The sequence below is a fragment of the Trachypithecus francoisi genome, unplaced genomic scaffold (assembly GCF_009764315.1).
Source record: "Trachypithecus francoisi isolate TF-2019V2 unplaced genomic scaffold, Tfra_2.0 Lachesis_group1, whole genome shotgun sequence".
NCBI lineage: Eukaryota > Metazoa > Chordata > Mammalia > Primates > Cercopithecidae > Trachypithecus > Trachypithecus francoisi.
This window is the reverse complement of record NW_022681454.1, coordinates 13,917,572-13,930,459: the sequence shown is the minus strand read 5'-3', so window position 1 is coordinate 13,930,459 and position 12,888 is coordinate 13,917,572. Positions and strand designations below refer to the sequence as shown.

General features: G+C 35.3%; 1 long non-coding RNA gene across 1 annotated transcript in view; it reads left to right on the top strand.

Annotated features, from left to right (window-relative positions):
- Nucleotides 1–12,888, top strand: part of LOC117085162 — a 48,201-nt gene that overhangs the window by 18,719 nt on the left and 16,594 nt on the right. Inside the window, exon 3 of the long non-coding RNA XR_004437830.1 lies at nucleotides 2,771–2,834. This is a non-coding gene — a long non-coding RNA (uncharacterized LOC117085162). The remainder of the gene's footprint in view (nucleotides 1–2,770; nucleotides 2,835–12,888) is intronic.

Genomic DNA, 12,888 nt, shown 5'->3' with positions numbered 1-12,888 from the left:
TTTCTATAATGTAATTTATTTGAACCTCACAACAATCCAATGACTAAATGAAAGTACTACTAAAGATGGGTCTTTATATATAATTAGAAGTTATTCCAATTAGGAAATTATGATGTTCAATATATCATTCATTCATTGATCCTACATGTTCCTGTCATGTTCCTAAAACATGCCAGGCATTGTTCTAGTGACCGGTGATGTTAGTAATTAACAAAACAAATTGCTTACACTGATGAAGCTTTCTTTCTTGTTTGGAGAGACTTTGCCCTAAAAGCAAAAATGGGAAAGGGCTTTCCCAGTTTTATGATTCTTCTATTTCTGGGTAGGGGGCTTTGGGCAGTGTGGTTAACTTTGTCCTCAGTTGGGGAAGTTGGAGAAGGAATACTTTTTGGAAACTCAAGTGTGTATGGAAAATCAAGGCCTTAAATTGGAGATGCCTATTAAATATCTAATGAGGATGTTAAGCAGGAAGTTACATTTTTGAGTGTGAAGTTTAGGTGAGAGGTCATGTGTGGAGATATAAATTTGGGAGACATTGGCTTATATATGGTACTTAAGTCATGGAATTATATGCAATTATCTAGGGAGATGGTGCCCTGAAGCACACCAACATTTAGACGAGTGGAAGATTTGGAGGCACCGAAAAGGACTGAAAAAAATAAACAAATAAAGATAGAAATCCAGAGAAGTGCGGTGCTATGGAAATCATTTACTGTAGAACTTGGATTAGAATGCAGTTCTGATTCCTAGTGTTTGTACCATTCTCCAGTTACTGAAGATTTTAGTATGCTTTTTTCTTTTTATGCTTATGATTTTGTCTCTAAGAGTTATTTAAATAATAATTGAAGTGGTAGATTTGCCAGATGGTAATTGCTAAGACGACTTTCTTGACTCTCTAAGTCTTTTGGGCACAAGTCCAGTTTTCTGTAACCTTCAAACATATGTGTAAATAGTTCAGTGAGTTCATTACCAAACTCCCTGAACAGAAAAGCATGATATCATCCAGAAGCCAATTCTCACTTTAAGGTAAATGGAGCAATGAACCATTTATCTTAAAGGACCTTCACAGGTAGATTCATCTACTTGTAATGTCCTTCAAAATTCACACTTTGTTTTTTTTTATAATTCTTGCTTTTCCATAAAGGTAAAACTGTCGCGTAATAAATTGAACTAATTTTAAATGCAGTGTTTTGATTTTTTTTGAGACGGAGTCTTGCTCTGTCGCCCGGGCTGGAGTGCAGTGGCCGGATCTCAGCTCACATGCAGTGTGTTTTTATACCTGCATATGCTCATCTGTGCACCACCCAGATTAAGAATTACAAATTTTCCAATACCTCACAGCCACTTCCATGCCCTTTCCCAGTCAGTACTAACACTCTTCACTTTCCTCCATCACTATTCTGATTTCAATTTCTATTAGCTACATTTACCTGATCTTGAACTCCATATAAATGAAATTAAACAGTATTTTTTTCCTTTGTTTCTGGCTTCTTTCATGTAATGTGATGCCTGTGAGATATGTGGTAGTAGTTTGTTCTTTTAAAAATCTTTCTGTAATATTTCATTTTATGAATATACCACAATTTACGTGTACATTCTGCTGATGAGGGACATTTGGGTTGTTTCCAGTGTTTGACTATTATGAATGAAACAGCTATCGTGAACACACCACTCATTTCTCCTGGTTATATGCTTGGGAGTGAATTGGTGGATGTATAAATGCATTTAGGAGTGGAATTGCTAGGTCATAACATAGGCATTTGTGTTTTTCTTTTATGCCAGTCTCTAAAAAATACAAATTAAAATAATGTGTCATTTATTGCTTATGAAGTTAGTAAATATTTCAGTATGTAGACTACCATTTTCTGTTCTCACCTTCACACACTGCTGGTTGAAGTATGAATTGATATACTCTTTTTTAGAAAGTATTTTGCCTTTAAATTTTTTATACTACCTGACCCAGGAGTCTTTTCTCCTTTTAATTTTTTAGAACTAATCCCAAGAAAAGAATCATAAATATTGTTAAAAGTTCTGAAACAAGATATTTACTGGATAACTATTTGTAGTAGAAAAAACAATGAAAATGATCTATGTCCATCAATAAGGAATACTTGAAGTAAATTATGTAAGAACCTCTCAATGAAATATTACATTTTATCTATGTAGGGATCAATAAAATGTGATTTAGCATTTTATCAATTGTATATCAATAAAGTTTGACTTTTTTCTGTGAATAAGTTTATAACAATGTGGTTTGCTACAATGCTAAATGTTAAAAGTAGAACATATGTTTAAAGCTTGAACATAACTTTGGATGTGGAAGAAACATCTCCCAGGAAGAAATGTCAACAAAATGCTAGTGCTGACCAACAGAATGATAAATTGCTGGGTGATTATTCCCTTTACTGTGTTTTAAAAAAATTCTGAAATGTTTAGTCTTGTTGTATTTGTGTAATTGGCTGCCTTTACTGGTCATTTGAGATGAACACTGATTATCCACCTAATAAGTACTTTTTAGTTCAATACTTACCACAGATGGTGGGACCTGGGTGGAACCAAGGTTTCCTAATGCTTCTTAAGAATTTCTTTTTTCCTAATACGCTTCCCAGTGATAACATCATTTCTTATTATTGTGTTTTGCATAGACGTAACATTTTTACCATTTGCAACAAACAGCTGGTTTTGGTGTTTTCAAACCAAACTAGTTTCTTAGGGCTGCCATAACAAAATACTACAAACTGGGTAAAACAACAATTTTACTCTCTCACAGGTCTGGAGGCTAGAAGGTTGAAATCAAGGTATTAGCAGAGCCATGTTTCCTATGAAGGCTGAAGGTAAGGAATTTCCTTGACCCTTTCAGATTCTAGTGGGTCCTGGGGTTATTTGCCTTGTGGCAACATAACTCCAATCTCTCTCTCTGTATTTTCACATGGTCTTTTCCCTGAGTGTTTCTCTGTGTCCTCCCTTCTTATAAAGACACCAGTTTTTGGACAAAGGATCTACCCTATATCCAGGATAATTTCATCTTGAGATCCTGAATTAATTACATCTTCAAAGACACTATTTAAAAATATCACATTCTGAGGTTCTGTGTGGACATGAATTTTGAAGGAACACTATTTAATGCACTATGAACAGTAACAACAATATTATCAACAATATGTCTTGTGATTTTTAAGTCCTTAAGCTTAATATACCTAATAAATATAACAACAGTTTCCTTAAATATATTGCCTTCTTTGTAAAAGGTGGGTGGAACCCCAAATTTTTAATAGTGTGATTTTGAGAAGTAGGAGCCAGAAGAGGTAGTCTGAGATGCTTCAGGCTCTGGTTTTGTAATGCTTTGGGAAGACGCATGTATCTCCACAAGAGATGAGATCTGAAAAGGTTAAGGGTTGTGTCTAATGTGAACTTACTGGAAAAACAGGAAATGAATGAGGCGCCTGAACATCGAACAGAGATTTTGTTCTTTGCCATTTCTCTTCATGATGTAGGAATTCCAGTAATCCATTATCCACACTAAATCCTTTAGTAGGATGATGTGAGTTGCTGTGCCTCATGACTCTTCCATTGGTAGTAGGAATTGTTTTCCCAGCAATTGAGACCTCTAAATTCTGATATTTTTGTTGAGGGAAATTCCAAAAGCACTTACTGTAAAATGAATATGCAGGGGTGAGTTTCTGGCAATTGGGCTTTCCACAGCGTTTTATAGTCGTGTAAATTAGATGTAACAAAGGAAGCCTTTGGACCACAAGGGTTTTTATCCTGACTAAGCAGCAACACCAGTGTTTAGGACAATACCAGAGAGAGAAGAGTGACATTCAGTTACTCATTTATTTAGAAAATATTTATTGAACACCTATGTACCATTCCCTGGGATATGTGTTGGGAATACCACAGTGATCCAAACAGTACACCTTCTTTCAAGGAAATTTGGGGTCTTATGGGGCAAACGAACAAGTAAACAGGCATTCAGAGTACAGGGAAGGATATGGGATAGGTGGCATAGGGAAGTGCAAGATACAAGCAATTATGGACCACCATAGCAGTTTAAAAGAATCAGCACCTAATGTAATCTATGTGTGGTGGTGGTGGTGGGGTGTCATAAAGTTCTTGGTTGAAGCGTCAACTAAGCAGAGATCTGTAGGGTGAACTCAAACAGATCTTCGTCATAAGAGGAGTGAAATAATGTATTCATGGTTAAGTTCTTGGTCGAAGCGTCAACTAAGCAGAGATCTGTAGGGTGAACTTAAACAGATCTTTGTCATAAGAGGAGTGAAATAATGTATTCATGGTCTTCCATGCTTATCAGAAGAGTCTTATTTCCACTTTTCTTCCTATAACTACAATTTCAATCAATAGGGGAATGCATCAGCCTTTGTATGAGGAACCAGAAATTTAGGCAATTGACACCCAGGGTATATTCTATGACGCATTGTTTGGAAGAATGCCTTGTGATCAGTTATCTCCATGTATTAATAGTAGGAGTTCACCTAATGCTGATTAATAACAACAACAAGGGTTTATTAGGGGCAGCCAGAACTTGAGATATTTGATGAATCTAGGATTTTATTTTAAAGTCAAAATAACTGAAGCCTCATATAAGAGAGTTTGTAATGAAACTTGTGTCTTCTAAGTATAGCTTATGTATTCTAAGTTTTTTGTGTATATGTATGTAGAAGCTTAGATTACCTTTTTAAAATAAAAGAACAATGGTGCAAAATTGACCATTTGAACATTAAGTTAATTTTTTATTACATGGAATATTATAAATGTGGAGAAAGCAAAAATAAATACGACAAATATTACCACCTTGCTATGTCAAATCTTAATATTTTCGAAATATTTGCTTCAAATAATATTTATTAAGAAGAAAATAATCAGAAGTACAGTTGAACCCCTCTCTGTTTCTTTTCCGTCCCGTTTTATGTTCTCATTCATCAGAGATAATTGCCGAATCCCATTAGAATGTTATTGTGAATTGGGTGTTTATCATTACCTAATTGCTCACCATAATCTATTCTTCTCTTCTTTGGAACAGGTAAATCTTGATTTTTAAAGGGAAGAGTATGTTTCCCAATTGCCCTCGCAATACTGTAGTACCAAGATTTGGCCATTAAGATTGGGTAGTAGTGTTGTGTGTAACTAAAAGGAAATCTCCTTAGAAATAAAGAAAAACATCTCCTTTGCCTCTTTCTCCATCCTGTCACTGGAACTTTGATATAATGGTTAGAGTTATAGCAAGCATCTAGGATCCTAGGATGAAAGACATTGTCTGAGAAGGGCAGAGATACAGATGGAAGAATGCTGGGACTGATTTTCTTGTGGGTTGGCCATATATAAACCTTAGATGCTCTATCTCTCTGTGTGTCTTTTACATGAGAGAAAAACAGGCTGTCATGTTTGTTGTTATTTCTTCAGTCTTTATGTCTAGCAATTAAACTTAAAACTAACATTGTAACTATTCTAACCTATAGGTATTAATAGTGTATTTTTCAAATTTAAATATATCAACATTCTATTTTTAACATTTGAATTTTGTTACATTTTGAGATTTATTCATTTTAACATATCTAGTTCTAGTTCATTTTTTATTTTGTTTATAACATTATACAATTTAATAATTTTTCTGTTGGCGAACAAAGTGGTTTCTAACATCTTATTACAAACATGATGTGATAAACATTTTTAAAGAGATCGTTATTTTTACACTTTTGCTAGAATTTCTTACTGAATTTGTATATAATGAGTTAATATAATGTATCTTTAGAAAGCATTCAAATTAAGTGAAGAAATAAAATAAAGCTGCTTCTTTTTGACTTCCATTTGAGGCCCTAGACAATGCAATAAGGAAAGAAATAAGAAGTATAAAATTAGAAATCAATAAATTATTATTTCTCTCAGTAAAATTTTCTCATAGAAACCCAAAGATAATTTATAGAACTATTTAGAACTTTTTTAGAAGTTCAGCAAGATTTCTAGATACAAGATCTATATATTTTGTTTGTATATGTATGTATATAGTTTATATATTATTTACTATAGAGATAACACATTCTTCACTTCTTATTTGCCTAGGTTTTCCATGTACCTATCATTAATTGATTCTAAAAGTCACAAAGTACAATCATTTTTTCAGTATATTCAGATAAATTCAGGCAATATATCATGCGTGGAGGTGTGTGGAATAATTAGACAGAAAAAGACGGATTTGTTTTCTTTGAAGCCTTACATCTTTGTGAGCAGCTGTTGACTGGGGACATCCTTTACCATCATCACGAGAATTACCTTACCTTTGCATCTCTCCTGGGCTGGAGTTCAGGGTAGTTTTTCATTCCTTGCTTTCTCTTTTTAGGTTAATGGCTTTGTTTGGTAGAACATAACCTTCATCTTCTTTCTGAATAAGAATACATGGCATGAACACAAGGAAAAGAACAACAGACACTGGGTCTATTTGAGAGTGGGGGGCACGAGGAGTGAGAGGAGCAGAAAAAAATGACTATTGGATACTAGGCTTAATACTTGGGTGATGAAATAATCTGTACAACAAACTCTTATGACATGAGATTATGTATATAACAAACTTTCACATGTACCCCCAAACCTAAAATAAAAGTTTAAAAAAGAAAGAATTCATGGCAGGTAATTTTTAAAGATACTGCCAGTTTGGAAAATTCTTCTTTCGACCTTCACATTTGGTTGATGGTTTGCCCTGGTATAGACTTCTAAGTTTAAAATCACTACCCCTCTCTTCACATTTGAAGATATTTCTTCATTGTCTTGTAGAATCTGGTGTTCCTGTAAAAAAGTTCAGTGCCACTCTCATACATGAGTATATAAAATTGCATGCTTTTCTCCTCTATGGACCCTAAGTCTTTTATTTACCTTCACTGTTCTAATATTTCATAATACTATGCCCTGGTGAGAGTTTGTTTTTGTTTCTTGTGTTCAGAGTGTACTAGACTCTGAATGGGGTCTTTTAATCTCTAGATTCATATCCTTTAATCATGGGAAATTCTTGTCCTCTTTTATTATTATTTCTTTCCCTGTGTTAAATCTTTCTTTCTGGAACTCCTAATACTTAGCTATTGGTCCTCCTAAAAGGATCCTTTATTTTAAAAAATTTCCTATTTTTAGCTCTTTGGACTTCATTCTAGGAGATTTCTTCAGATTTATCTTTCAAATACTAAACTGGATTAAAAATTTTTGCTGTCATATTTTTAATTTCAAAGAACTCTTTTTTTCCTTGTTGTCCAAATAGTATTTGTTCTTGTCTCATGAATGTAATGTGTTTTACCTCTTTGAGACATTTTAAAAACTTTCATTCTTACTTACTGTATTTTCTCTATTTTTGATACTTTTAAACAATTACTTTCATCTATCTATTATGTTGGAAGTATTCTTCAAAAAACTGACAAGTTTTTTGCTGTCCATTTATATTGAGAGATGAGGCACTTAAAAGTTCATTGAATGGCCAACAGATGGGGTGAGGACTTTCTGAATGATGGGTTCCACTATTGGGTACCAAGCAGAGAGTCAACTAGTTCCTTGCAGAATCAGAGTACTCCAGTAACTACATGACTTTTCACCTGGGGTCAATAGTCCAGAATCCTCAAGGCTACTGCCTGGGCTTGTAAACCTAGATGATGACCTTCTGGGAGTTGAGTGAAAAAGGGAACTGGGCTCTCCTTTTGAGCATTTTTAATTCTGCACTCTTCCCTCAGCTGTACCTGGTATCACTGAGTCCAGAGGCATTGGATTCCACGGTTCAAGTGATAAACGTCATCTTTTGAGGCCCTGAGTCTACGTGGAAATGAGGAGAGTAGTTATCTCATTTGGGGTTTATGAGGCATCCTAGGAGTCGAACTGCTTCTCACACACACCTTTATTCTTTGTTTTACTGTATCTCCAGTATCAGAGGTATCTGGCATTTCTGATTACTGGTTTCTATTCTGTTAGAGTTAGGCTAGGAAATAAGGCTAGGGTTAAATGAGAGAATTTTATTCATTCTTTTCTGTCTCTATCTGTATTAATTCTGTCCTACCTAATGATTTAAAAATTGTCTTCCCCTTGCCTTCAGGCCCATATAGGTCTCTAGGTCTCACCATAGCATTTCAGGCACCCTGTTTCACACACAACAATAATGGGAATATTGTAAAGCCAATCTCCAAATAAGCTTCGTTCCATTTCTAATTGTGAGGTGGTGACTGTGCCCTCCAGTCCCTCTTGGGCTGGAAGCTTGCTAAAATCCATAGCACCAGGTAGGGCTGGGAAGCGGGGATTTTCCCCCTTATTTATAAGTGGGAAAACCCTATATGTATATCACTAGCTCTAAGCAGTGAGCCTAGCCCTGATTTTCCATCTTGGATGGCTTAAGTTTTATGATCATCACTCTGTGGGACTGAACCCTTTGCCCTACTGCTGAGCCCCAGGTCCAGAGACCAGGAGGCTCTTGGCTATATTCTCAATTTCTCAAATTGTTTTTTTTTCTTTCGAGACAGAGTCTCCCTCTGTCATCCAGCCTGGAGTGCAGTAGTGTGGTCTCAGCTCACTGCCAACTCTGCTTCCCAGGTTCAGGTGATTCTCCCGCCTCAGCCTCCTGAGTAGCTGTGATTACAAGAGTGTGCCACCACACCCAGCTAACTTTTGTATTTTTAGTAGAGACAGGGTTTTGCCATGTTGGCCAGTCTGGTCTCGAACTCCTGACCTCAAGTGATCCACCTGCCTTGGCCTCCCAAAGTGCTGGGATTACAGGCATGAGCCACCATGCCTGGCCCTTGACTATATTCTCTCTCACTCATTTGTGTCTTTGTTCCTTCCTTATCTGAGATAAGTCATCTTTTCTCCCCCATTATTCCTATGTCTTTTTGCACGTGCATGCATGCATGCGTCCACACACATGCATATTTTTCTTTGTCAGTTCTATTGTTTGGAAAAGAGAAACAAAGTGTGAACACAATATACTATCTTCACAGAAAACTTAAAGAGCAGTTCTTTGAAAACAAACATAATAGCAACAACGACAACAACAAAATCAAAAGCCAACAACCAAATGCAAACCCACTGCCTTTCACTTAAAAAAAAAAAAAATAAGATTTGGAGTGAGTCTAATTTGGATACTATATATGGCCATGCTTTGTATTACCTAATGCCCCCCCAAATCTTAATTATTCATTTTATGCTTATGAATCTAGGTCACCTCATTAGGAAATCTTATGACCTTCTTCACACTGGCCTCAATTTTTTTTTTTTTTTAATGTTTCAAACATAAAAGATGAACTTTTGAAGACCTTGGATTTAACTGTTTCTCAAACATATTCCCCAAACTTCCAATATAATCAAAGCATTTTTCTGTTTCTTGAGTCCTTGAGCAGTGTTTGGCTGAGAGACACACAATGAGAGGGTTGTAAGATTGTTCTTGACAGCCTGGGTGAGATAGAGTGACCTCCTTACTGCTTATAGTTTTCCAGTCCTGACCCACTGCCGGAAATGCAGAAGTTCCCCAAGAAGACAAACACTGAGAAGTTCACTAAACATTTGGACTTCAATTTGCTTCTTGAAATGCCAGGCTGTTTTCTTTTTCTGGCAGAAATTGTTACTCCTCCTCTAATCTCACAGACTCTAAATGCTAGTTCTACTTTGGTAACAATTTTCCCTGAACTTCATCAGTTCCATTCAACAAATATTTATTGAAGCGTGCCAGGCAATGTTAGGTACGGGGAATATAATAATAAATACAGCACAGTTCTGGTGCTTAATGACCTCATGGTCTCATGTCAGCAGAGACACACAGGCCTGCAAACACAGAGACTTACCAGGTGGCAAACTTTTGTCCTTAGTGTTCTAGCTGCTGAAATTCACATTTGCAGGACCATTTGCTCACTGGACCTTGAAAAGTAAGTTAGTCTCTCTGGGCTTGAGTTTCCTCATATGTATAAAGAACGTGATAATGGTACTATGTAGTATATACATATATACATACATATATAAACTATAGATTATGATTCTATTATACATACAGTTGATCCTTGAACAACATGGGTTTGAACTGTGTGAGTCAACTTATATATGAGTTTGCTTCCACCTCTGCCACCCCTGAGACAGTAAGACCAGCCCTTTGTCTTTGTTGTCCTCCTCCTCCTCAGCCTGCGCAACATGAAAATAATGAGTACGAAGGCCGTTATGATGATCCACTTACACTCAAGGAATAGTATATATATTTTCTCTTTCTTATACTTTTGTAAATAATATTTTCTTTTCTCTAGCTTCCTATGTTGTAAAAATAAGGCGTATAATACATGTAACATGCAAAATACTTGTTACTTGACTGTTTATATTTTCAATAAGGCTTCCAGTCAACTGTAGGCTATTAGTAGTTAAAAAATCATATTGGGACTTACGACTGTGGGTGGGGGTCAGCATCCCCAGCCCCCACATTGTTCGAGGGTAAACTGTATATATAAATATACGTACACACAGATATGTGGATATATGTATATATTCATATATTTGTGTATATATATACATAGTATACATACCTATGTATGTATATACGTGTGTGTGTGTGTGTGTTGTAGATTAAATTTCATAATACAGGTGAAGTATAAACGAGGCTGGCAAATAGGAAGGACTCCTTAAATATTAACTTCTATTTTTATGTACAGTTTAGCTCTATAACATGAAGGGAAGCCTAAACTAGTAATGGATAAAACATGGTCTTTAGAGACAGGTAGATCTGGGTTTAAAACCTCATTCAACAACTTGTAAACTTGAGTAACCTTGTATGTGAAGTCCTTAGTCCATTTCATAATCAATGCTGAATGAGTGCTGCTTTTATTATTATGATTAATATTTTTAGAGACAGGGTCTCACTATGTTGCCCAAGCTGGAGTGCAGTGGCTGTTCACAGGCATGATCATAGAGTGTTATAGCCTCAAACTTCTGGGCTCAAGTGACCCTCTTGCCTCAGCCTCACAAGTAGCTGGGACTACAGATGTGTGCCACTGTACCTGGCACTTTTATAATTATCATTTCTTAATATTATGAAACAAAGCTTCCTCATCTCAAAAATAATTAGTATTATCTTTAAGTTACAATTATTGTTAAATTATTTGTGTTGGAAATAATATATATTATTATATTATCTATAATATAATATTTATATTATATAATTATGTATTATATTAATATATATTATATATTATATATATATTTTAATATATACCTTTGTGTTGGAAATAATATTTAATATATATTAAATATTATAGTATATAATTTATATTATATAATATTAATTTAAACATTTTTCCAACAGTATTTATGTTTCTATCTCCATTATATATTTTGCATTCATCTCATCTACTTCATTTCTATCCCCATTTTCTAGCTCAAATCTTGGTCACCTCTCCGTTTATTATATTAGTATTCTAATTCATGTCCCTTGTTTCAATTACTCTCTCCTCAAGTCCTCTTTCATAAGACTTCCAGATAAATTTTCTTGAACTGCAAATCTGACGATATCACTCCTCTATTCTCCATTGATAGTATAATAAAGCCAGACTCTTTTTTCTCATTTCAACCTAAATTTGAATTCTATCTACCTTCTTATCTTTAATTGTCACTATTCCCCTTTATATACTTGACATGCAAATTTGAAGGAGATAGTCACTCTACTGAAACCTTGCTCTTATTTTGCTCTGGCTTCTTCCTGTACTACCTCTTTGAGCTTTGCTGCATGTCCAAATCTTCCAAGGCCCAGTCAAGCCCTTTTACTTGACGGTGTCTCCTCTGGTCCCCTCTCCCTGTCCTTCAAATACTCTCAATATTTTAACTACATCTTCATAATGGCTAGATTTTTACTGTGTTCTAAATTTTACCTGCCTGTTGTTTATCCCTGGTACCTTCAGCATTTAGCATATTCTGTTCATTAAGATAATACTAGCTTCTCTAACAACTAAACTCCCAAATTTTGGTGGCTTAATACAAGAAAAGTTTATTTCCTTCTCAGCTGAGAATATAATAGGGGTGTTTCTGCTTCATGTAGACAACTTCCCTTCAAATAGTGATTCAGAGACCCAGACTCTCCCCATCTTGGGGTTCGGCAATTTCCTAAGATCTCAGAGTTCTCTGCCTCCAGCCAGTAGAAAGGAAACGAGAGTAGAAAAGCAACATCCACATCTTAATCACCATCACCCGGACATACATCACTTATATTGATATTCCATTGCAAGACCAGTCAAATGGTCCCTCACTGATGCAAAAAGGCAAGGGAAGTGTAGTCCTTGGCTGAGCAATGCCTTGCCAGAGATAGCTCTATTCTGTAGAAGAAAGAGCAGAAATTTTGGGTGAAGAGTAAGCCATCTCTGCCATGCTCTGGAATTAGGAGACACTTTATATCAAACTTGCATAGATGAAGATGATAATAATATTTAGAATACCCATCATTTATTATCTATAATGAATCTTTTTGTCATAGGAATGGTATGTGTATGTATATATGTATGTATATGTATATGTATGTATATATTTATTTTATATATATACACACATACATAAGTATATATATTATATATATATTAAGTAAATGTTAAAATGTTGAGAGTATTTGAAAGACAGGGAGAGGGGACCAGAGGAGACACCATCAAGTAAAAGAGCTTGATTGGGCTTTGGAAGATTTGGACATGCAGCAAAGCTCAAGGAGGTAATATAGAAAGAAGCCAGAGGAAAAGAAGGGCAAGGTTTAGTAGAGAGTGACAATCTCCTTCAAATTTGCATGTCAAGTATGTAAAGGGGAAGAATAGTGCGAATTAAAAATAAGAAGGTAGATAGAATTCTAATTTAGGTTAAAATGAGAAACAAGTGTCTGACTTTATTATACCAGCAATAGAG